The sequence below is a fragment of the Aythya fuligula genome, chromosome 4, assembly GCF_009819795.1.
Source record: "Aythya fuligula isolate bAytFul2 chromosome 4, bAytFul2.pri, whole genome shotgun sequence".
NCBI classification, from domain to species: Eukaryota; Metazoa; Chordata; class Aves; order Anseriformes; family Anatidae; genus Aythya; species Aythya fuligula.
The window spans coordinates 57,276,956-57,303,687 of NC_045562.1; the positions used below are offsets into that span (position 1 = coordinate 57,276,956).

Genomic DNA, 26,732 nt, shown 5'->3' on the forward strand with positions numbered 1-26,732 from the left:
TTGCATAGTACCTTGTGTGTTTGTGTGTTTTAATTGAATTCCTCTATTTGTACATGAACAGTATTTAAAATAAAATAAAAAATAAAAAATAAAAAAATAAAATAAAATAAAATAAAAAAAAACTTTGAGGAATGCACTGTTTGATACTGGATCATTTTGTTCAGTGCCACTTTATATTAATTTACCTTGAAGAAGAACTTGTTAGAAGTAGCTTGTAGTTGCTTAAGCTTTAAATGTCAAGCAGGTGTGGGGAGGGGGAGAGATGTTTAGTTAATGTAAAAGACAGTTTCCTAAGTAGAATTAAAGAGCATAATTTGTCAGATAGACTATTTAAGTAACATGGAGTGTCCTTTTCAGCTCACAGTCTATTAAGGAAAAAAAAAATTCAATTACCAATTGCATTTCTGAAGAGTACGACAAGCCTCTAAATATATTTTGTAAGAGACTGAAAACTCTTATGTTCTGACCTGCATTGCACCTCCACAGAGTAAGAAAAAGAGAGGATTTTTTTTACAATAAAAAGTAAGTTGTGTATTACAATTAAAATAAAGAATTGTTCATATGCTTCACTGAATTTGATTTTCTAAAGTTAGATGCTTGATGCATTTTCTGAGAGTAAATAATTTGTAATCCAATGTAAAGAAGGGACATACCTGTCTGCTGTATAAGAATTCTATCACCCCAGTACGTCTTTTTTCTTTCTTTTCTCTTAATTAGAACCGTAAAACAAACCACAAAGTTTAAATATGAAAAACAATAACAATACTGAAGACTCGTTACAGAATCATTTTTAGCCCTAGGACCTGAAAATGCTTTAGAATAAGAGGCACTTCTATCCAATCTATAGCTGGACTAAGAATAAAAGCCTGTCTCCCCAGTCTTTTTGTGCTGCTTCTTTCCTTTTCCTTGTCATATTTCTTCCCAGTTGATGGAGGAAAAGGAATAAGATCAGAATATTGAGTCAAAAAAACTAAAAGTAAAATAAATTCAGGATTTCATTTTCCATTTCAGTACCCTTTTGCAGAGTGGAAAATCAGCCTCACATACTTCTTTCCAAGATTTCATAGGTGGAAATGTGCCTAAGACATGCAGCATACATTTAACAAGTTCGATTTATCCAAAATGCATCTGAGTCACTGTACATACTCCTTTTCCATTGATCTGTCCATATAACCTCAGGCATAGATAAAGGTTGCCTGAATGACTTCAGGCTGTTCAGATATCCCAAAACAAAAGCTTAGAGTTTTCAAATTCTATCCAGATAAGATTTTTAAATGGGAAAAAGGATCAAATATGGATAAATATAGATATATGGAACTGTATGAGATGTGGCCATTTTAACTTACAGTTCAACAATCTTCGTATGCATGGCTGTAATTACTAAACCTCAGAAATCATGTCTTTATTGTGCTAATGATCTTCACTAGTATTCTCTCAGCCTCAAATGGACTCGAAGGAAGTACACACACTCCAACTTCAGCATTACAAATATGGCTTAAAAAAAAGCTAAGAGCATCTTTAATTAAATGTTAGTTAAAACTAAGATATAGATGCACAAAGGCAAGAAAACTCACTTTTTGTTTGGAGTAATACTCAGGTCTAACACTTCCCAGAATTTACTGGGGCCATTTATAGAATCCTCCCCTTTCCATGCCTAGCCCAGGTACATTCAAGCTCCATTTATATATCTCCTTCTTCAGCTTCTTTATGTCCATCTTGGATTCTCTTTATTGGAAGAAAAATAAGAATAAATAAATGTAAGGTCTGGTGGGGAAACTTCTCTTCTTGACTGTTTCATAGAAAGTTGGGCACCTTCCCTCTTTTGCATCTATTTAGAAACCTCTAGATGGATGCTCTTCTTCTAGAGGACTGAAAAGAGTATTTTTCCCTCCTGCACCATATAAAGTGTGACAGAAAACCTTTGCCTAGTTTTCAGTGGGTAGGAGAAATGATTGGAGTGTATCTCATTAATCTTGAGCTCAGATCCCCGGATGAATGCAACAAGCCGTGCCTGTGTTCTCATCTGCATGAGCTGGGAACCTTTTACCTCACTGGGTTTAACAACAACATAATTTAGGAAAAAACTGCCCACTGATTTCATTCTAAAATGTTCTCTGGAAGAAAACACATAGTTCTGTACTTGACTGCTTTGGTAAAAACAAGCCAAAGTGGCTTATTCAGAACATATTTGTTAAAGGCAGTAGGCTCAGGCAACCCTTAAAATAAGAAAAAGACCGAGAGTTCAGCTGTGAAGGAGGTCTTTGAAGTTAACTGTGTCAAGTTTTTGCCTGTTAAAACTACCAGTCTGTTAAGAAAACATACTAAAAATGATGTACCTAACTTTAACAAAAATTTCCAGTAAAGGTTTTTTATCAAAAGTGTGGTATGGGATATTTTAGTTACCTGAAACGTTGCAAACTCTGCAGAGCTTAATTTGGCATCGCATTTTTTTTCACATGGCTCTGCTACTAGCATAGCACTGTATACATATTCTCTTTCTAAGCTCAAGATATAAAATTTATTTTAATGGAATAGTCTTTTTTGATGACTTTCTAGAAAATGTAGCCCTTACAGCTCTGGTAATAAGGAATGCCTGCCAGCAAAATCCCTGAAACGATCATCACCAACACATCTTAAGAGAGCACAACTACATTGGTAATTCTCTCATCAATTTTGGTAAATGTTCACTTTAGAACATAATGCATTTTGTAATTATGCAGTCAGAAGTATGGGTGTATTGATTTGTGCAAGGAACTGAATTGCAGTTCTTTGCCAATTTCTAGCTTCATCATTGCTGAAGCTGCTTCTGACTTTCTTGTATCTCTTAGTGTTTGTATATATGTCAATTTTAAACCTTCCAGACATTTTTAGAACTTTAAAAAATATTGAGTTTTGTCCAGAAAAAAAAACATACTACTATCAGCTTCAGGATATATATGTGATTAATTTTTCTCTCGTAGGTCAATCTTCAGCTGAAAATTTTTATCATTTCAGAGAGAAATATTCCTCACCTCAAAAAAGTATTTTGTTTTTTTTGTGGTGCTTGGATTGTAGATTGTAGCCTCATTTTCTCCCAACTTGTTCCCCCTGGAAATCTGGTGAGGTTGAAGAATAAACAAAAATCAAAAAGATTGTAAAAATAATAATAATAATAGTAATAATTTACTCCAGCTAGAAGTCAGAAGCATTCCTTTAAGAAAAAGTCTTAAGAAAGCTAAGTGTAGAAACTGCTTTCTTACCATATATTAAAACAAAGATATAGCTTTATTTAAACTGTTTGTATATTAGTAAACCTAGACAATGAGTATTTGGTAGCATTTTCTCTTTATAGCCTACCTATAGCTATATACTCACACAAAAAGAAATTTAAAAATATATACATTAAAAAAAAAAAAAAAAAATCTCTACCTTTTTATCCAAAACATCTGCATTCAGAATCCTGGAATCCCATGGCTGTAAACACATTGACCACCTCAATTCCCCTTTTAAAATCTTATTTACTGCCAGTTTACTGTTTAGGAGTTAAACATTTTACAGCTTTAGTCTTCTGTGATTTTTGCTTCTACTCAGGAGTCCTCAGGATTATGGATCTGTAGTCTTTGTGGGAAAAATTGCAATATTCATAAGAAAATGAAATTAATAAAGCTCAATTTATATATGCAGTTGAAATCTCTTACTGACATTGTAGTTAATTACCGTCCAACTTCCTGATGTTCACGACTCTTACTCATAAATGCATTCATAAGCATGTGTATGAAATTAAGTCTTCTCACTTACAGCCAAAGTGGCAGTTGCAGGCTTTCTTTTTCTGTCTTCTGTTCAGTCACATTCAAGTGAAGTTTTACTGTGACTTTCAGCCACAAGTCCAGACTTTACCACCTCTATTTTAGCTGTGCCTCATCTGCTACACGCAAGCATTTTATATCTTCTGTTTTTCTGCAACATTCAGACAGCTTAGGGTGATGACTAGAAGGACAACGAGGTGCTCGAGCAAGTCCAGAGAAGGGCAACGAAGCTGGTGAGAGGTCTGGAGAACAAGTCTTACGAGGAGCGGCTGAGGGAGCTGGATTTGTTCAGCCTGGAGAAAAGGAGGCTCAGGGGCAACCTTATTGCACTCTACAGGTACCTTAAAGGAGGCTGTGGCAAGGTAGAGGTTGGTCTGTTTTTGCACATGCCTGGTGATAGGACAAGGGGTGTAGTGGGTTTACGTGGCAAGGTTTTGGTAGCAGGGGGCTATAGGGGTGGTTTCTGTGAGAAAGATCTAGAAGCTGCCCCATGTTTAGGAAGGGCCCCATTGTTTTCCAGAGCTGAGCCAATAAGCGATGTTGTTTGCGCCTCTGTGAGAGCATATTTAAGACAGGGAAAAAAATGCTGCGCCACACAGCAGCCGGGAGTGAGAAACAGCCTTGCAGGTGCCAAGGTCAGTGTAGAGGGAGGGGGAGAGGTGCTCCAGGCGCTGGAGCAGAAGTCCCCTGCGGCCTGTGGTGAGGACCATGGTGAAGCAGGATGTCCCCCTGCAGCCCATGGAGTACCACGGTGGAGCAGGGTTCCATGCTGCAGCCCGTGGAGGAGACCACGGTGGAGCAGGTGGCCCTGCACCGACGGAGGCTGCCGCCTGTGGAAGACCCCTGCCGGAGCAGATTCCGGGCCGGACCTGTAGCCCATGGAGAGGAGCCCACGCAGGAGCAGGTGACCTGGCAGGAGCTGCTGCCCGTAGGGGAGCCAGGTTGGAGCAGTTTTCTCCTGAGGGATGGACCCCGTGGTACAGACCCATATCTGGAGCAGTTCTGAAAGAGCTGCTGCCTGTGGGAAGCCCACGCCGGATCAGTTCATCAAGGACTGCATCCCGTGGGTGGGACCCCACAGCACAGGGGACGAGAGTGACCGAGAAGGAGCGGCAGAGAAGAAGTGCTGTAGACTGACCATAACCCCCATTCCCCCATTCCCCTGCGCCGCTCGGGGGGAGGAGGTGGAAGAGGGTGGATGGGGGGGAAGGTGCTTTTGGTTTGCTTTTTCCTTTGTTTTCTCACTTCTCTAGCTTGTTAGTTGTAGGCAATAAATCTTACTATCTCCTTATGCCGAGTCTGTTTTGCCCGTTACGATAATTATTGCGTGCCCACTCGAGCGGAACCACGACAAGGGGGAAAGGGGTAAAGTTGCACCAGGGGAGGTTTAGGTTGGATATTAGGAAGAACTTCTTTACTGAAAGGGTTGTTAGGCACTGGAATGGGCTGCCCAGTTGAGTCACCATCCCTGGAGGTTTTTAAAAGACATTAAGACGTAGAGCTTTGTGATATGGTTTAGTGGGGGACTTGTTAGTGTTAGGTCAGAGGTTGGACTAGGTGATCTTGAGGTCTCTTTCAACCTAGATGATTCTGTGATTCTGTGAGCACTGTAAGCAGGAAACATGGAAAAGTACAAGACTCCTGGGAGAGTTTTAGGTGTCATACATGGAGCATATCGTCCACTCTGGGTCCATGATTCGAACAGAATCAAGCAAATTGTTATGCAATCTGAGCCTCTTTCCTCTCATATGAGTAACAAATTTCTTCTCCTTTATAAGCTCCCTTACACACTCTGTTTTTCTCTATTACTCTGGAGTCAAAAGTGACTGGCTTCCCATTAAAACCTATTAAATTCCCTGGTAACACAATGGAAACATTATTTCCGTAAGCCCTGTATCTGTGAGTGTATTTTCCGCTTCCCTTGTTAAGACCTGTTTTCAGACGCATGAAGTTTAAAACTCAAATAACAACTAAAACAAACAAATAAGCAAACAAAAAGACACAAATTTGTTGTAGAGAGAGATTAACTCTGAGCAAACTGGAAAGGCTGCTCATTAGTGAGATGATTAGGCTGCTTTCCATTTCCTGTTCTGTCTCAGACTTCCTATGTTACTGTAAGCAATATTGTCCTCCCTTATGTGGATGGCATTCACTACAACGTCAAGTTATAAAGATAAATGAATTTATGGTTTTTAAGATGCTCAGTTGTTATGATGATAGGAGCCACCTAAAATCAATGTTTTCAGGGAATTCATTTTAAACTGTTATTTAAATCCAAATAAATACTTGAAAAAAATATTTACTCTTTATTATTTTATACTTCTAAAAGTATTAGAAAAGACAAATGTTTTCCAATGCTCGCAACAGTTATCATCTTTTCATTTCACTTCCATTTTGCTTTTAGCCCTCTTTGTCTTTTCAGTCTCCCTACCTGCTTCTTTCTGAATCTTACAGACTGGCTTTGCCACACTGCTCAACTGCCCTATTCAATAGCACCCATTGCCCTTCTCTGTTTACAAATTTCCACCTCCATCAGATCACTGAAAGAAGGTTCTAGGGAAAAATAAATAATTTTTTAACTCAAACCATTTTATTTTAAAGACCAGATTCACAATAGGTCATTGTTCCCTGGTAAGAGGTAATTCAGAAGCAAGGTCCTCTTACACTGTCTTTACTACCAGAGACTCTGCCCTTGTATTCCACCAGTTTCAGTTCATTCAGCAGCTACTCTTTGTATAACATGATGGTCATCTACCTGAATTTATTTAATTATTTCTTGTTTGTTTTCACTAATTTAGCAAATTATATAGAGGTATTTTTTTATAATTGTATTTCTGCAATGCCACTAAATTTTATATTCATTACTATCATAAATATGAATTTTCATTGAATTTTCTCATTTTTCAGTGAGAATGAAGTCTGATTTAAACTTTTCTTCTGTATAGATCCTTACAATCTGAGCTTGTTTTTTATATTACTCTGTGTTCTCAAACGCAATTTTTACAGTTGCTCTGTACAGGTATTTCACACTATATTTAAGGTGAGGTCTAACCAAAATTTTAGATAGAAATCATATATCCATCATTGCTTTTATCTCCCTAATGACACAAAATGAGGAACTTGTCTGTGTTCATCACTGCAAATGTACTACAATAAGTACTTTATAGATTTTTAACACAATAACTGTTTTTTGTGGGTTTGTTTTTTGTTGTTTTGTTGTTGTTGTTGTTGTTGTTGTTGTTGTTTTTTGGCCAGAATTCTGTAGTATCTTTCCTTTTTGTGGAAAAGATACACATACACAATCAACACACCCATCCAAGTTCTTCAGCATTGTTTCTAATCAAGTTCCAGGCTTAATAAAGGGATTTTGTTTGCTTGTTTGCTTTTTTCTAAATGTTACTATAGAACAATAGTTCATCTTCCTATTATAAAACTTAAAAGTCTACATCATGTTCTTCCATTATATGGGAAAAGTAAACAGCACAGAGGTATGATCCAATTCTATGTTCTGGAAAGAAAAGGGTCTAACATGTATCAGAAGTTCTGTTTCTGGAAGGATAAGGATGGGATATAATTACCAGCTATCAATTTCCTGTTACAATCAGTCCACACAGAGTAGCTATATTCAGGCCAGTTTTTTCCAGATCTGCTTTGGAAACCCTTCACTTCATACTGCCTTTTCACTAACTAATTATGTCAAAACCTACACATCTAGGAAGGTATCTACTTATGCTACACCTCATGTTTTTCTTTGCATATTAGAATACATCAGGGAAGTGATTTATATTGGCAAGCTCTGATTTTGACCTTACTAGTTAAGGTGTAGTTCTTCAATAAGAAACACATTTTGTTTTTTCAGCCCACTTGAAATCTGCCAAGTAGTTTTGGGCCCCTCGCTACAAGAAGGACATCGAGGTGCTTGAGCGGGTGCAGAGAAGGGCGACGAAGCTGGTGAGGGGCCTGGAGAACAAGTCCTACGAGGAGCGGCTGAGGGAGCTGGGCTTGTTCAGCCTGGAGAAGAGGAGGCTCAGGGGTGACCTTATCGCTCTTTTTAGGTACCTCAAGGGAGGCTGTAGCGAGGTGGGGGTTGGCCTGTTCTCCCACGTGCCTGGTGACAGGACGAGGGGGAATGGGTTTAAGTTGAGCCAGGGGAGTTTTAGGTTAGATGTTAGGAAGAACTTCTTCACTGAAAGGGTTGTGAGGCACTGGAACAGGCTGCCCAGGGAAGTGGTAGAGTCACCATCCCTGGAAGTCTTCAAAAGACGTTTAGATGTAGAGCTTAGGGATATGGTTTAGTGGAGGGCTGTTAGCGTTAGGTTGGAGGTTGGACTCGATGACCTTGAGGTCTCTTCCAACCTAGGAAATTCTGTGATTCTGTGATTCTGTGATATCATAATCAGACATAGGTATCCTCTGTTACACAGGCAAAGGTGTGATATTCTCTTTTCTTCCAGGGCAATCCAGGAAGGGGGAAGGCCACAGCCACAAGTCCATTCACAAAAGAGATTCAAACATTTCCAGAAGGCTGAGGTCAGTTTCTATGTAAAGCTCATTTCAGAGCTAGTGTGGGTACCAGGATAACCTAGGTAGAGAAGAAGCTGCATAGAAAAACTGATGTTACAACAAAGAATGTAATTCAGGGGTGTTCTAATCTTATATTGATTAGATTTAGACAATTTAAAAGCACATGCAGGCACAAAGGAAGAAGAAGCAGGTGATGTGACAGACAAAACTTCAAGATTTGAAAAATAAGGTTCAACACTGTGTTAGACTTGTCAGAGATCTGTACAAATTTAACAAAAAGTTTCAATGCAGGCCAAACAGAAAAAAGAATATGTAGACACAGAAGCATCAATAATAATAAATTTGGTTAAAAGACTCTCTAGAAATAATACAAGGATCTAGACTCCTCTGCAACAGTTAATGAGACCTGACAAGTCTTATTCAGCTGTAGAATTGCTTATTAGTAGTAGATGTTATGTAAATGTAATGAGTCCTTTAGTAATGCATTGGGGTAACATGGTGCATTTGTGCTTTAGCATGTCACAGGAAGAATAGCAATTGATTTCATTGAGAGGACTCCCTCTTCTATCTGCTTTAGTCTGCACCTATAGAGTGAAGCAAAAGTGTACCCTTAGTTAGCAATATGTTTCCTCAATTGGCAGCCCAGGCTGGTGACTGGTGAAAATCAAAATGGTTATAAAACCAGCTATGATTTACCCATTCCAGACTGGTAGATTCTGCCATTCACTGGGCCCTGGAAATGTAGGCTATTTCACCTACAAACATTTTAGCACTTGCAAAAGAGAGAGTAATTTGCTATTTATAAGAATAAGGATCACAATTACTAAGAAGCATACCCTGTAGTTTCTCCTAGCAATCTTAAGATTAACTTCTCCTTGCTATCTGCAAGGGTAACCAGTATCTTTCATAAAGGGTGATTTTTGAATGAGTTATTCTTTTTCTTTATTTTTTCCATTTACCCTTTTTTGACAGAATTGCAATGAATTTATTTCAAATGTAGCATTTGTCTCAAAAATATAATGATGCAAAATAATATATTTTAAAATATTTTCATGTAAGAGAAATTCTGAAGTTAGTACTTTTCCACAAGTATGGCAAGGATACAATTTCTACTGTCTGTTTAAGCTGCATAGAGACCCATATGAATTCCCCAGCAAACTATATTTATATCTCAGAATCATACTAGGTTATGAGAATAAAATATGTAAACACTATGGTGCAGGAAGAGAATGTGTTTCTTGATCCAGAGAAAGTATATTGTGCTTTACGAAGATGGTTATTTCAAACAGCAGTAGGCCTGTATGCGCTATCTGGAGATGGATTTTATTTCAGTACATGACATTACAAATCCCAAGCCCAACCTTGTCATTATAATTTGTCATAGAATTATGTCTGGGTCCTATCTCCCTAAAGATTCCATCTTTCTTTTACTGCCTCTGGCTGTCATCTGGAAGAAAGTTCTCGATCATAATGCAAAAGACTTTCCAAACCCAGAAGTTAATGACCATAGTGATAACTGTCATTTATGCATTCTACTCCCCTAAACCTCTGAAACATCAGTGACATTTGCAAATTCAGAAAGGCATATGCCTAAGCATGTGCTAACGGTAGCTTACTGGCAGCAGCAAGATAATGGATTATGAACATTAAGAATAAGTCTTTTCCAGACTTCTCAGGTGTTTTTGTGGCTGACTTTACAATAGCTTTCTTCAAAATTAATTTGGTGATTATACCTACTCTTAAAACAAGAATCTAAGTTACAGAAGACCATGGCAACTTTGTTCATAGTCTCTTCAGAAAACTTAAAGGTGGTGTAAATAGGGAGACTGACAGATACTCTCCTTCTAGGCTGGTTTTAAATAATAATTAGGGCAAGACTATAGTGAAACCAAACTAGATGTGAAGATATGGATTGTTCTGACTGCTCCATTTTCTGACATCTCCCTTTCTGTATGATGTTCTAAGAGACAAAACGTTCCTATATGATGTGAGACCTTTCAGGTTGAATGCATAATTTATCTATGCATTTCCTATTTCAGTACCTATTGTTTTGAAGAAGCCTCTTGTTCAAATATTTTCTAAAAATCTTTCTTAAATAATCGGCTGCATTTCAGGGTTAACCCTCAAAGTACTCTGCCATTCATATTCTACACAGCAAATCAATGACTGCTGCTCATTTGCGATTCCTGCCAAATTGCTATACTGCTCAGACGGAGACTAGCTCAAGACCCTAATTCAGTGACAGCTGCTGGATATGCTATTCTGTAAACTGAATAGCCGAAAAATATTCTATCAGCTAACAGCACACAGTCTTCTGAGATCTTATTTGAATATAGGTGGTGATAGCTCATTTCCTTGTAACCCATGTGTACTTCACAATATGCTGAGTTTGTGCTACTGAAATCATTATAGGTACATACATTGCTTTAAATTAAGTTCATACAATTCAGGATGCAGGATCAGGCTCAAAGTTCAAAATAAAGCAGTCAAATGCAGGTGCAAGTTCTTTTGTAACTGGTTCACAACAGATCAGCTTCAACAGTAAATGTTTTTGTTCAGACTAAACAATGATAATTTAGGAAACCAAATTTGGCATACATTGGAGACAGTGAGTTAGAATGCATCATAATATAGACAATAAAACTACGTATATCACAACAGCAACAAAATCATGCTTTTCATCTATCAATCTTTGGATCAGAATTCATTAAGTTTCTTACCTCCACTACTTTGATTGGAAGTCTCCTCCACACTTCACTACCTTACAGCATGTATCCCTTTCTCCTTAAAGTATTTTTTTTTTTAATTAAAAAAATATTTAATTTATTTATTTTAATAAATATTTATTTTAATAAATTTATTTTTTTTTATAAAAAAAATATTTTTTTTATTAAAAAAAAAAAAAAAGCTAAGTAGCTTCTATCATTCTTTGTTGTTAAAAACATGGAGTATTTACAAGGAACATGCACTAGCTCTTAGCCCTTGCTCTATAGTCTAAAGAAACCTATTTTAGTCTCATACTGTAAAGTAAGTATTTTCTATTGATTTTTATATCCTTCTCTTCTCTTCTCCAAATCCTTTCAGAAAACATGTGATCTATACACAATGGTGCTTGTTATACAAACCCAGTATAGGGTGCTTAATAGATCAGCCATACCGGTATTTTGTGCCCAAACCTGCACTAGTAGATGAAATCAACTCCTTTCAGAGACTGAAATCTGGATATCTTACAAAAGTTTTGTACATGATCAGTGAGATCAATCATACCTAATGAATGAGTACCATCTGATTGTATTCTCAGGTCTGGCAGCAGTAAGGGAAGACTAATGTCACCATTACACCATGAGTTAAACTTTAGAAAGTTTAGAAAACCTGCAGTATCCTGTCTCCTGAATAGAGGTGTTACTTGTAACCTTCCCATCATACTGTCCCATGTGGGCCTAAGGTGTAAACCAAGTCACAGAAATGACCCAGGCAGAAAAAAAAAAAAAAATCCAAACAGTCCTCCACACCCAAGAGGAATAAATAAATAAATAGATAAAGGGAGGGTGGAGAAGGGGATGACTGAAGGAAACAAATTATGATATAGGGAATAGCAACGAGTAGCCAGGAGATGGAAAGGTACACCTTAATATATATATTAAGTCAGTTATATATAAATTATGTCAGTTATATATATATATAACTGACAATAATATTGACTATTTTTTGTTAATCCTCAATGCCTTTTGCATTGCTGCAAGTATGTAACGATTTTCAGCTGGATTCTTAACAATTATCTAGGGTGGGGGGAATTAATTGTTTTCTGATTTTTTTTATACAAGGCAAGTTCTGAAACAGTAACATTAAACTTGAAGGTAAGTGTGAAGCTGAGAGCAATTTCTCTTCCTGTAATTGAATTAAGTTGACTCGTGAGGGGAAGGGTTAGTACTTAAGCAGGTATATGGCACCCTGTGAAGTGGCAGGTGAGTACCAGCAAGACTGAGAATTAGATATTGTCCTACAAATGTGTTTTGCAGGAACAAAAGGAAACTTAACTGCAAAAGCTGCCTTTAAAGACTAAAGAAGTAGAGTACTTGAAATATATTGGCTCTAGGCTACTCCTTTCATGTACATTTAAATTATCTATGGACTCAAGTAAAGTCTCTGGAGGGGGCTGGCAGGTTTCACAGCCAGTGCTCAAGCCCTGTTTCAACATTGTCAACAAGAACAAGAGCAGGTCTGTACGTAGGGTTTTCAACCATCTATAATAAACAGTGCCATTATTCCCTACATCAGGAATCGAGCCATCCTGCCCCCACCTGACTCCCTCTCTGTAGTTAAAAGAGGGCGGCAGCAAGACATGAAGCTCACCTAAGTGTTGTGAGCTGCCATCTGGAGATGATTTTTTCTCTCCACCATCTTCACTAACCTCCTGGTTTAGGCACTTGGGACTATCCCAGAGAAAGTCCTACCCATGCCTCAAAGAAGAGTACTTTGAGAACTTTCCCCGTGTTCAAGTTCAATTTTGTGCCAAGATTATTAATGAAAATTTTACATGAGATCAGCTGCAAGACTGATCCAGGAGGAATTTCATTAATAATATTCCCCCTTTAACAAAATCTATTATCACCTCTGATTTAGCTGGTTCCTCGTTTCCTCATAATTCTTGTGCAAATCTCTGTCTTCACTAGTTTAACTACTAATTGTCTGGGTAATATTGTAGTACAGACTTCCTTCTTGAAACGTGCCTATTATTCAAACAAAGAAAACAGGTTAACCAGACACACTGCACTTTTGAGAAAACACATATTTCACTGTATCCTGTTTCCTAAGTGGGATATTTCCTTGTCTTACACTGTCTTCAAGTGCTTTCAGTTGTTCTTTTAACCTGGAAACTTTACAAAGCCTTGCAGATTACTGAGCACAAACTAACAATTCTGTAGTGATGTGATGCTTTTCTGTCTTTTGATTCCATTGAAATTTGCTCACATTCAGATTTTGACATCTTGGTTCAGTGTAATACAGTAAAGGAAGCAACAGAGAGGATTATCCACCTTTTTGAGCACAGAGGGTACATCTACATGTACACTGTTAACTAGAGGGTTAACCTTAAGGTTACCCTGCGCTCTCTCTATCAGTTAGGGTCAAGAACCCCAGTCTTCTCTGGTCTGTGGTCAGAAATACTGAGCAAGAAACAGCCTACAAGTATCGTTAATTCACCTTGAAAGCTGTCATAGGTTTGGCTGGGACAGAGTTAATTCTTTTTCATAGAAGCTCACACAATGGCATGGTTTGTATTTTCGATGAAAATAATGATGATAACACCCCGATGTTTTCAGCTGTTGCAGAGCAGTGCTTACACAGAGCCAAGGACTTTTTCTGCTTCTTGTGCTGCCCTGCCTGGCTGCACCAGGAGCCAGGAGGGGGCACAGCCAGGACAGCTGACCCAAAGGGGCCCAAGGGATGTTCCTTACCATATGGCATCATGCTCAGAAATAACAGCTGGGGAAAGGGAGGAAGGGGGGACTTTCGGAGTGATGGCATTTATCTTCCCAAGAAACGTTATGCGTGATGAGCCTTGCTTTGCTGGAAGTGACTGAACACCTGGCTGCCGATGGGAAGTAGCAAATGAATTCCTGGTTTTGCCTTGCTTGTGCACACAGCTTTTGCTTTACCTAGTAAACTGTCTTTATCTCAACCCATGAGGTCTTGCACTTTTACCTTTCCGATTTTCTCCCTCATCCCACGTGGGGAGAGTGAGAAGCAGCTGTGTGGTGCTCAGCTTCCTGCTGGGTTAAATCACAACAGCTCAGTTAAAAGTTGGTAATTACCTGTTCATGTGCCTTTGTTCAACACTAGATTATTACTCTTGAGTTTATAACAGCGTGATACAACAACTTAAAAGGGCATGAACTGAATATTTTGCTTTTAGAGAAAATATTAAGTGGAGAAGAGCTATATATTTCCGACAGACTGCAGCATAACAAGAACACTAGAAAGTGAAGTTATAGGCAGAGTGGCAGCCTAGCAGTAAAACATATTGCCTACCCATCATAATTTGGAGACCCATAGAACCCAAAGCTCCAGCCTAGTAACCATCTAGTCTGGCCACACCTGCAGTCCTGCAACACGTGCAGAAATTAAAACACTCAAATTTCTCTCACACCCCCAACCCTTCTCCTTTCTGCTGGCATGTCTCTGCACTCTGCAGGGCACAATGAGGCAGTCAGCACCATTTCCACCACGCACACAAACCCTAAACTGCACCTCTTCCTCACATCACCTTCATCACTACATGAAAGCAGCTTGAAAGGACCCTGCATCATAGAAAGGTTTCATTTTGCTTAGAGATTATACAATATGGACAGAACAAGCATGAGCAATTGGTATGAAACAAATGAAGGATGAGGGTCAGATAGCTGGGAAGGGACTGAACCTGTGCAGACAGACCTGCAGCTGTAGCTTGCTCAGGGAGAGGAAGACCTGATACAGTCATGAACGTGACCCCTGCACATGCTTCTGTTTTACAAACAGTCTGCCAACACATCAGGAATAATTTTATTGAAATACAGACTTTTAAACAGTGTGGAAGTGTAGCCTCAGAGAAAAGGAAATGAAAGGAAAGAAAAAAAAAAAAAAAAAAAAAAAAAAAAGAGAAAATATGGCAAAATAAAGTTAGAAAAACAGAATTTGTACAAGTTATCAAAAGGAAAATTGAATATAAACTGCTGTATAGAGACACAATTAGATTCAAATGGGAACCTAAACTTCTGAGTACTTGACTTTGCAACCTTAATCCTGCAAGTTTTGAATGGGTAATTTGCTTGTTTTCTTTTAAGAACACCACAGCCACAGCAAATATATTACACAGAAAGAACCACCAGCAGCAGCAAAAGTTGGGATATCACTTAATTTTACATTTTCACAGAAACTGCCTTCTTTTTGTTAAAGTGCTTGATTGTGTTCAAAAGCTGAAAAATACCTCAAACAACTGAATTCAGCAATAGCCTCCACATTTTATTTACAATTTTTCTAGGAGGAATGGCTGTGAAGGGCCTTTTTCTGACTACTTGAAAATAGCATTTACATAGAGATTAATACACTTGAGACATTCCATGGGACACAAATCTGTTTAATTGGTTTCTCTTGACTGTAATCATTCTACCCAAGTTATTTTTTTCAGCACTTGAAAAATTACAGACAAGAAATCCAGTTTGTAATCATCTTGCTGAACCATGCAGCAGCCTTCTATTAATTTTCTATTGATACATTCTCTGCTCATTGGCTGAAAGTGCAGCCCTCTCTGTGAAGTTATAATATGAGCAAAAAAAGTAAGAATAATTTGTACAAAGCAATGGATTATACAAACGGCTGGCTAGGCACTGTGCAAACTTCCATGCTGGTAACTACCACCAGCTGGCTCAGAAACAGTTGAAAGCTTCTAATCTGCTTCACTTTTACCTCATTTGCTGCTGCATTTTTGCTTGATGGTGAAATCTTGACAAGGTATTGCTGTGGCTTTGTTTCAATTTAGTTTATACACTGATCTAGCTATACCACAGCTTTTTCAGCTACTAAAACATACTTCATACCCCTATATCCCCAGTGATTTTACAGTCTTCATAATGTTCAGATCGTATTAGCCACTGAATTTCATCTTCCCAGATAAGTGAAACTTTCTATTCCTTCCTGTTCTTTACCAGCAAACACTCCTTTTTATCATGATTTTTAAGCCTTCATCTTTAGAGAATTTATACTGAGGTCAGGGAATTTGTCATCTTTCCTTCTACAGAGATGCTCCTGTGCATCCTAAAGAGACTACCAAACAGTTCTCAGAGGACACAACACACTAAACCCCAGCTAGGTGGATTTCTTTGCAAAACTGTTATTTTATGAAGCTTCTTGCATGACATTTATTCAATCAAATTATTATTGACTTCTCTTACCCCATCTCCATCAAGACTAAATATTAAAGCTGTGCAATAAAGTGAAAAATATGAGTTAGAGTATAAGGATCTTGCATTTCAAAACAAAATAGTTAATCCGTCAATAAAATCAATAAATCTTTCTGGGTTTTCCTGTCTATGAAAAATATAAATATTTTATTGTAGATATAAAAACAGAAGTTGTAAATTTTGCTCATCTCCACAAAGGCACAATGTATATAATAAGTTAACCTTTCTGCTCATAAGCTATGTACTTCCTGACAACAGCAAATATAACATTGATGTCAAGAAAATAAATAGTTTGCTGCTGAATGCGTGATGATGAGGCCAGTCAAGGAGAAATCAAGTTATAAGCACTTTCTTCTTAGCATGTCTCTTAATTAAAGTCAATTTTTTTAAATTTATAACTGAAATATTCATGACTAATAATAGCGTAACTAGAAAGCACTCACTGAAGATGCTTTTTAGCATATAGTACAATGTTTGTACAGCTGCTTAATCCTGTAATTGCCATCAGGTCTTCTTGTTGAATTTTTGCAAAAAGCTCAGACACATTTTTTTCAGACTTCTTTCAAGACACAAAACTGAAGGAAAGTATATTCAAGAGGGATGTTTGAAGTAGCATGCAGGAGCCAAATCCTGTTAACAAATAATGAAATGTGTGTTTAAATCCCATAAACCTCACTCCATTTCTTTTAATGTTTATAAACAGTTTACTGAAATAATAGTGCTTTTCTTAGCAATCAATGCAACAGTGAAATATTTCTTTTTTTTAAGGGAAAATACAAAGGGTAATGTTTTTTTCCTAATAAGATTTGTACTTTGTAATGGCATAGCACTGCAGATATTGGAGGTTTAAAGCTGAGTAACAGTAAGATTTTATTAATGTTTAGTGACAGACAGTATGCATAGCAGAAAGGATGGAAGTGATGGATAGTCATGCTTTTCTACACTGCTTGTTCTGTGACTCCATTATCTCTGCAGAGCACAGAATAAGGCTGTCTGTTAGGCACACGTAATAAGTCCAAGTGTACCACTAGTCAAAGGGATGCTATGATAATTTCATCCCGTACACTCAGTCATGAGAGTAATCAGTGGGTTGTTTTGTTTTTTTTCTGGGGGGGGGGGGGGGGGGGGGGGCGGGGTTTTATTTTTGTTTGTTTGTTTTAAAATTAGATTAGTTCCCTAATTCCCTATTCATCTCACAGATGAACACAGACTTGTGCTGACACAGCACAAAGATGCAGGGTGAGGAGGGGTGGTGCTGCAAGGAGGGAAGAACAGGAGGGAAAATAAAGTCAACCAGCATCAGGACCTAACACTTTGTACCATGAAACTGCAGTTTAAATCAGGAGCAGCTTAATTTCTCTAGAGTGGAAAATAAGCAGCAGCTGTAATTACTGCCTGCAAGTGCAAACACTCGCTCATTCCCCCTGCTTCTGAGAGGCTGAGCTGCTGCTGGCCATTTAAGACAATTCACAGTTCCCTCACCAGCGTAAACACTTATATCCAATAACACCTCTTATTTCTCCTGCCTGTTTAAGAGGGGTGTCTTTTTTAACCTACATTATTACAGTGATCTGGTTTACGTTGCAGAGACAGAACTGAACAAGCTGCAAACTGCAAAGCAGGCATAGAAAATCTTCCTGTTAAACTATAGTCCACCAGCTACTCTAGCTCCCAGTCCAATGCTGAACCAAGCATCCCCAGCATGCTCTACCAGAAAGGGTTCCCTGACAACCCTATGTATTTTTCCAGCACTTTTTTTTTTTTTTTTTTTTTTGGGGGGGGGGGGTCAGAAAATCTTTCCTAATTGTGATTTCAATATTTCTGTTTTCAGAATTAAACAGATTTGGTGTCCTTGTCCATCATATAGTACCTGGTCCATGAGACTTGTAACAGGATTTTTATGGGCTGATCTGGCTTCACTCTTAGGGGAGAGGGAAAATCTGCCGGGCAGTCATGAATGAGTCTCAAGGACACATCCTGGTTTTGCACCTGGTTTTGGTTGTAGGCCTCCTATAACCTACTTCTGTGCACACAAGCAAATTTAGCTCATGTTCTCATCTCTTTTTAGATGGTTTTACTTTTCTGTCCAAGTATCAGCAACACTAATTAAAGTGTAGTAAAAATGTGACCCTAAACTATGCAAACTTCACCTATTTTTCTTACAAACACTTCTGAATCTTGTACCAACAATCTACTTGCTATTAAAGTTTTGCATTGGCCAAGTGGAAATTTCCATTCATTCCATATATTTGCTAAAGCATATGATGGGTTTTTAGGTCTGAACAAATACTTTCCATGCTCTAGGACTAGAATGAGGCAGATTTGCTCCATTTGAATTTGAAAGGCTAATTCATTAGCACATTACGCCTACATCAAAACATTCATCCTCAGAGGTGCTAAAGAGTCATCTGTCAGTTTTCTAGAATTTTTAGTTCCATATCATTTTTACCCATATTGCATGAAAATTTTCTTTCACACCAAAAATGATATCTATGTTTTGCTGTATTTGTATAAACCCAGTAAAGCTTTCTCTCTACATCTTAACTGTGTCTTTTCCTAAGTGGCCAAATTGGACCACTCCATCAGCAGATGACTGCGCTGGTGCAGAGTAGTTGCACTGCCTTTGTACTCTTGTGCAAGTCTCTTTTGACTGACTGGTCAACACAACAGGAACACGAGCATAGGTCACTCAGAACATGAAGGCACAGCTGCAGCAGGGCACAGAGGCAGCTCCCCACCTGCTGCTGGTACTGCAGCATCCTCAGACAAACCCGTTTTCTCTCTGGCAGGCAGCTACATTCTTAGTTCACCCCTACATTTCCCTCTCCTTTTTCTTCTCTTTATCCTCAGGCTCCTAAGGGAGCAAGAAATATTCCTGAGAATATTTCTGTTCTCATTTAGCCAATTAATTCCCAGGTGGATGTGTCTTATGCAGAGCTACACACACATTCACTCAACAGTACATCGGTAACAGTATTAAAGACTTTTTCAACATCTGAGCATACTCGGAGTCCTAATAAAAATGGTTTTCTGTACTTGTTTGTTTGTTTACTTTACCATCATTATAGCCCGAATGCGGGCTTATAAACACACTTTGCAAGCCTGAAGGACAAGTGAGCAAGCAGGAAGGAGATGAAAGGTACTTTTTGAACAAGTTACTTCTGGAAGCATCACAAAGTTTGATCTGAGAGGATAGTCAGAGGTGGAGAAGATAAGAACTGTCCCAGGCAGGTCCTAGGACAGTTTCCTGCAGCTGCTGTGCAGGAGGTGGGTGACCAGCAGGAATGACCAGAAACTCTCCTGGCACCCCTGAGATGCAACTACAGGAAGGGAAGAAGGAGAAAGCAATGGAGAAAAGGAAAGCTACAGTTATATTCAAAGTTATGTTGGAGCTTGAAACCCGTAACTAGAGGTTTTATTTAATGCAATAATAGAGAGACAGCCACTGGAGGGATTTGCAGAAAAGGAATTACGTCTCTGTGTCAATAGAAAGGAAGATTACTTTGGTAGCTTCATTTTATAAGACCTGAAAGGGGAATGAATTGGGTGCCTATTTGTGGTAATAGATTCAGAACTCACATCTAAGACATTAAGTTTAATAAACAAAAAAAAATACCTTGCCATACATTCATCATAATTGTAATACATTTAGCTACTGAAAGTATTTGTTGATCCTTCTTCTCCCTCTCACTTGCCCTTATGTCCACAGATGACAAAAATCTTTTTTTTCCACTTCTTTCTTAAGTGAGAAAATGTAATTGCTATTGAAGATGCCACCACCAGTACTGCTGTTCTTTAATCATAGACAGACATTCAGCTGAACCCTTACCAATTGAATTTCAGAGTGTTTACATAAAACTTGATGTGGATACAATTCATTTCTGTGTGTTGTAAAGACAATGGTTTTTATTCTGCAAAATGCAGCGCATTTCCACATTTATCACTGTAAGCATAAAATTGCCTAAAGGCAGTGCATCTTTAATTAATTTTTACTGCAGTATGAAAAGAATCCTAAATCATTAATCATTTTCCTTTCACTATATACTGAAAGAAATTTTTCCTTTCCTATCCTATATACATGCACGCATATACACATAAAAAATCCTGTTGAACTTGACTTTTAACACCCTGTTTAAAAACTGAATTCCTTTCTACCTCTTGATCTAAGCTGCTCTACCCTCTGGAGATTAGTCTTCCGGTAAGATTAGGGTCACGAGAGTTGCTAGTGACAGCCCAACAACTTCTCCCAAAGCCTACACCAGTTTCTACAGGCACAGATGCTGGATTGAATGTAACTTATAATGAATATTTTTTAGCTGATTGATTTTAGCTTCCATTAGACTTCCAGAACTGTCTGACAATTGTTTCCTCAGCACTAGCATCCTTCTGTCTTCTATTATTATTTTTTTTTACAAGAGGTGAATAAATAGGTTTCCATCAGAATAGGCAGCTCTATTTCTTCCATATATGTTTCTATCCCTACATAAATGTCAGCATATAAAATATTACACTTAGTAATCTCTAGACGAGCAGCTTAAATGAACGTACCTGATCATTCCATCTGCTGCCTAAACAAAGCCTAGCAAATCTATTTATTATACATTCCAAACATTGTATGAATATTAACCAATCTTTCCAATAACCCTCTGCCACTGTCAGTCATTCCTGACCAATCTGAAGGATGAAATAATGAAGAAATAAAGAGAATTAATGATGCCTCCAAATTACTTCCATGACTCAAGATTCTGAAGTCTTTCTTCTGAAAATGGCTAACCTTGCAGGGTTAGGCAAGTAATTACTTGGTGGCCCATATGAGAATCTCAGGATCATATGCAGACAGAACTATATGCATACCCTGAAATTTCAAAGTGCCCCAAATTATAGCAGCTGTGATTCTCGATAAATAAATAAATAAATTAATTAATTAATTAATAACCTGGTCTAGATAAGAATGAGAAATTAAGTACATTTTCCACACCTAAGCACAATCAGAATCCAGAAATGAGGCATGCCTCTGCTCAGGTTATACAAGAGGTCACATTGAGGGAAGCAAGTTTATGTCAATGCTTTCTGCTGCATTTTATACCCAGGGTGAGCAGATTTTATTCAGTGAAGACTTACAGGCAGACCAGCTGAGAAGGCTGGCCCACACAGTGAGCCACTTGATCCACAACTCCTATGAGACAACACGAAGAGATTCAGTTCCACATCAAAGACTGCTGAATATATTCTTCCGATGATTTTTGACAAGTGAAAATAAATCTCCTTAACAGTGGAATATAAATAGTCTTCATTTGTGGGTTGCAGCTAAATGCATAGATGTATTTTAACATTTTTTAATCACTGTTTTTCTGAATTCAGCATTTTCCTTACATTTCAGCCAAACGCATGACAAAAAAATTAGTGTGAAGAGATTTTTAATATCCCACTGAATAAGAATTTCTATTTTCGAGTAGCATTAGCACTATTGCTTTAAAATGATCTTCTGAACCATGAAGACAGATTTTGAAAACCATCTTTTGAATACGCTCACAAGCTTGTCTAACATGTTACCCTCAAGGTTAACATTTCAGAGCCAAGTACCAGAGGAATCCTTTCAGTGGTGACACACAAATTGAGACTACACAACTTTCTGCTGGCATACAGACTGTGGTAGATATTAGCTTTTCTCTCCCTTTGCTGTTAACATTTGCTGTGTGTCAAATCAACAGATTCAGGCAGATAGTTTCTGAAAGTTATTGCTAAGATGAAATGCTACTCTTCTTACTTTCTTAAAAAGACTGTCAATAGTGGATATGCAATAAACAGATGCACAAAGATAAAAATTCTCTACAAGAGGTTTATATATGTATCATACACTATTTTTAAGTCATTTTGGACTAAATATACTACATCACATTATCTCCTGCCTACATATAACTTTCTGTGAAGAATACTCTTTGAAAGGTGATGGGAAGGAAGCTCTTAAAGGGGGCATCCGGATGATCTTGGCTTCTGAAATGGATTAAAAAAAAAAAAAAAAAAAACACACATTTAAAGCAGATGTTGGCATTTACAATGTCTGTTCTTCAAACAAGCATGTTCCTGTTTTTGAAAGTTGAAAAATGTCTAAAATTTTATATATATATATATATATAAATTTCTTCATGATGGTAGTATTCTTCCTTATATACATAGTATCTATAGGCTCTATCTATAGTATACATAGTCTATATAGGCTCTGATAACAAATAGATAATGTATTGTGTGTTCAGAGTACATTTTTTGGATATTCAAACTATATACAAGAAAATTACTATAAAATAACTGCTTCATAACAAGAAATTACTTGTGTGTGATTAGAATTAGAATCCATATATGTGATTAGAATTAGGAAAAAGTCATCTTTATTTGGTTGTTAGAGGGCAGATTGTTGTTTGAGATCAAAATAAGAATAACATCACATGGCACCTTGGATCAGATCAGCTCTATGTCAGTTAATACAATCCTTTATGTCCAAACTCCAGATCTTAAAACCTGTACATCACTTAATTAAGTAAAGCATGGAAGGTCTTGAAGATGAAAGTTGCTGGTGCTGTCTGAAATTATAGAACACAGCTTTGAAGTGTAATAGAACAAATAAGGGATCACAAACAGGAAAAAAAAATCCGTTTAAATTGTGTCATAGAATGGGTCAGCTCAGCAGGAAGTATCATTTGTCTGTGAGACAGTTTAAAGCCTCCTTGCATTACTTATGTTCAAGCTCTGATGATTTAAAAGATTCTTCTCTGCCTTAGATTTCCACAGCACTTTCTTACAAAACTCCCTCACCAACCAAAGAGAAGTATTTTAAAAATGCTAAGCGTGCTTTCATGGTGGAAGCTTAAGAATAACTCAGTTAGGTCTGTTGTAGCAAATGCTACTGGTACAGCAACAGTCTGAGTGCTATTCTCAGCCCAGATATTTTGTTAATATTTTTGCCTCTTACTCAAGAAATTTTGAAAGCATTTTCAGGAGCTCCTGAAATCCCTAACATGGCATGTAGTAGCACTTATTATTTAGCAACATTCAGATTTTGAAATAAACTGTTTTTTAAAGGTGTACAAATAAGAAAAAATAATGTAATTCTTTCTCTCCGCTCTTGTTTTTTGTTGTTGCTGTTGTTTTGAGAAAACTTTCTGGCCTTTTCATAAGAGAAATACCTGAAGCTTTCATATGAGATATTATTTACATTATAACAATGTGCAGGCATGAACCCTCCCTTTGCCACACAGAAAACAGAATAAGCGTAAACCACGAGACACAGGTTGAATTCAATAAATACCAGAAGAGGCAAACAATATTTTTGCTCAGTAGATAAAGATTCACTTGATGAAATATAATTAAATAAGTCTGAAAATTGCTATATTAAATATTGTAATACAGATAGTTTACTTGCTACTCACAATGTTATTTTCAGGATGGGACAGAAATTTAAAGGACTGAAAAGTATTACTTATTACAACTTTGGTGAAAATCATAAGAAAAACAGTCTGACCAAAAATTAAAAATAATAAAAAAAAAAAAAATTAAAGCAAGCAAAGATATCTCTTTTGATATCTACAAAGGAATAGGTAGCAAAGGATAAAAGATAAAAGACAAAATTCCTACTACACTGCTGAATTCTTTCAGAAGGTTGTCACTATTTTTACTGACCTAGGTAAAAAGGGGTTCTCTTTAGAAGCATCATCTTAAAATGTAAAAATAAAATTATGATACAAAAGAGTTAGTTATTTACTTTTAATATGACAAAGAATATACACTTTTAATCTTGGAGATTTTAACAGGCCAGTTGGATTGTCTCATCACTAACAAAATCTCTTGCATCTTCTGACCCTGCTTCAGCAGTGGTTTTGGATCAGATGATCTCGAGAGGTCCCTTCCAGCCTCAGCCAGTCTGTGATTCTTTGGCAGCCACTTTATATATCACAACTTCATCTTCTCAATACTGGGTTAGGGTCATTATCTTGAGAGGCTTTATCCACATTTTACAGGTGGGAGATTAAATTTACGATAATCACAGATTTCAACCACTGACATAGAGAGGAAAGAATGCACATCTTTTCTTCCACATAATGTCATATTAAGTCACCTGATGTCCATGTTCTACCAGTAATAAAGAACAGACGTGTTAGTGGGGCTGCTCCAAAAAGGGTCTCACTGGAGATTTTTACCCTGCAGACCAGGCATACTGAAGGGACATCAAGCCTTCTCTACTGACAGGAGGCCTTAGCATGTGTAGTGCCATGGAGAGGGAGTATATAGAATATCATTGAAATTAACCCCTTTTCCTTATCTCCCTCGTCTCTTCTTCTGATTTAAACAGAAGCTTAAATGATAAAAAAAAAAAAAAAAATGGAGATATAGTGGAGATACAGGGGAAGGGACTGCTGACCTCATTTCAAGGAGAATTACTTTTTCTTCCCAACAGCAATGCTATCTTACTCTGGAATGCTATGTCACCAGGTTACATCTTTCTTGGAGGTAGTACTTTCCAAGTGAAAAAAATAGGAAGTCTTGGGAGCCTGCCAGTCTTGCAAATAGACCGAATGACCTGTTTCACTGAAGTAAAATCTCACATTCTTTTTGACTGAAGGCACATTGGATGATTTTGAAATGATCACATAAGAGCAAGATAAGGCTGTTCTGGCAATTATATTGCAGGAAATAAGGAAAGGTACCTGGGCTAATAACAGCAATTTACAAAGTTCAGGAAGGAGGTGCCTGAGGTTTAAAAAGTCCACAGTTCAATTAAATGCTAGAACAAGTGCTGCAAAGAATAGGATTATCAAAGTTGGAAATGATTTTTAGGCCTCAACAGGAAAAAAAAGTATAACCTACAAACTTTATTTCTTGCTTAAACTAGCAACCCATATAATTACTCTATAGATTGACACAAAACAATTGGCTTTCTAAAATCTGCTGTGAGTATACAGCAACCTCAGGCTCAACTTAAAAATAGATGTAAGGAGCCAGCCATGAGGTCAGCAAGTTTTGACTGCCTTTTGCCCCTGCATCCATATCTCTGAAAACAGAAGATGTGCCACTTTAGAAAACACTGTATGCAGCTCTTTGACACCAGGAGCTGCTTTAGTGTTTCCAGTCCAATAGCATCTTTGGGAATAAAGCTTGAGAAGGGCTGTGAGAAAAGAAGATGTTCAAGGCTGTAAGGGTAAATGCAAATGAGACAAACTTGAATTTTTATTTATTTTTATATATATATATATATTTGTCTTTATGAGGAGAGGAGATCTTGAGTGACAAAAGTCATATTTATAGTCTGAATATTTTCCTTTTTTTTAAATCTGTAATTAGCTATACTAAATATTTAGAGCTTAATAAATTATTCTGAATGCATGCTTATATTTCATTCGCATCACAGCCTTGTGCAAAATCTGAAGGGCTGCACTAGCTACAAATACAATAAAAGGAATTGCTTAGTGCTGATTATTTATGTCCATGTTTTGCTGGATTGGGACCTTGGAAAACAGTCATTTCTCCCTCTTAATTTCTCATGACTTACTACAAGTGATGCTGTACCCCTCTCATGCTTCTACTCATGCAGTCAGAAGTATTTCTTCAGTAAGGAACATTGCCTTGAAGAGCTAGGTTACAATTCTGAATAGGAGGAAATCATCAGTTCACACTCTTTTTAAAACTATTCTGCACCATTAAAAATTGTTTCTGTCTGTTCTTATTTTTCAGCAAGAAGCAGTCCACTACAAGGTAGCTTAAACACATGCGGTACAATTGCCTTCAACAAGATACCTTCCCAGTACAGTCACTTCTCTGACAATTCTTTTATCAATCTATAACTGAATTGTATGAGATTAAGAAATATAAAATAGAGTGCATGCCTGCTCCCAGTTTCTGTGAAATGCATATTTTTTCTGATAGACCAATTGAGAGGAATTAAAAGCAGATTTAACATTTCATAAATATGTCATCCAATCTGTCAGAATAAAATCCTAATACTTAAACCATTCTATATGAAAGTCAGCATTAATTACTTACCAAAATGTCAATATCAATTACTTAATGAAATATTCAAAATGGCATCTCACTAAAGATAACATGATCTTTAAGATCTAATTCAGCTAAGTTCTACTTCAAGCCGCACTGTCACTGATGGGCTACAAAATTTATGCTCTGTTACACATTTTTTCTCCCTCATTGTCACTCTCTCTCTCTTCTCTGATCTTGGTTCCCTTCTTTTTCTCATGAGGTGTCACTTTCTTTTTTGTCCAATGGTGTTTGTATCATATTTTGCACAATCTAATACACAACATTTAAATCTTACAGCATTCTAATTCTACCTTAGCCATAACAAGAAAAATTACCTCCTAAGGGAATAACTGGGCTTCCTGTTATACACTCATAAGTGTTTTACTTCAACTACAAGTTGTCAGTGTCATTGCAGAAATATCTAAGCCAAATTGTAAATAATTTTGTCAATGTCCATAAAGAT

The 26,732-nt window shown here is 37.3% G+C and overlaps 1 long non-coding RNA gene across 6 annotated transcripts in view; it reads right to left on the reverse strand.

The window, feature by feature from the left end:
* LOC116488483 overlaps positions 1 to 26,732 on the reverse strand; it is a 173,368-nt gene that overhangs the window by 131,812 nt on the left and 14,824 nt on the right. Inside the window, exons 4-6 of one of the 6 annotated variants that reach the window (XR_004253188.1) lie at positions 3,409 to 3,597; positions 3,012 to 3,095; positions 1,582 to 1,725 (exon numbers count right to left, since the gene is read on the reverse strand). The exons of the other annotated variants lie outside the window; for them this stretch is intronic. This is a non-coding gene — a long non-coding RNA (uncharacterized LOC116488483). Of the gene's footprint in view, positions 1 to 1,581; positions 1,726 to 3,011; positions 3,096 to 3,408; positions 3,598 to 26,732 lie in introns of those variants that run through there. 6 annotated transcript variants of the gene reach the window in all.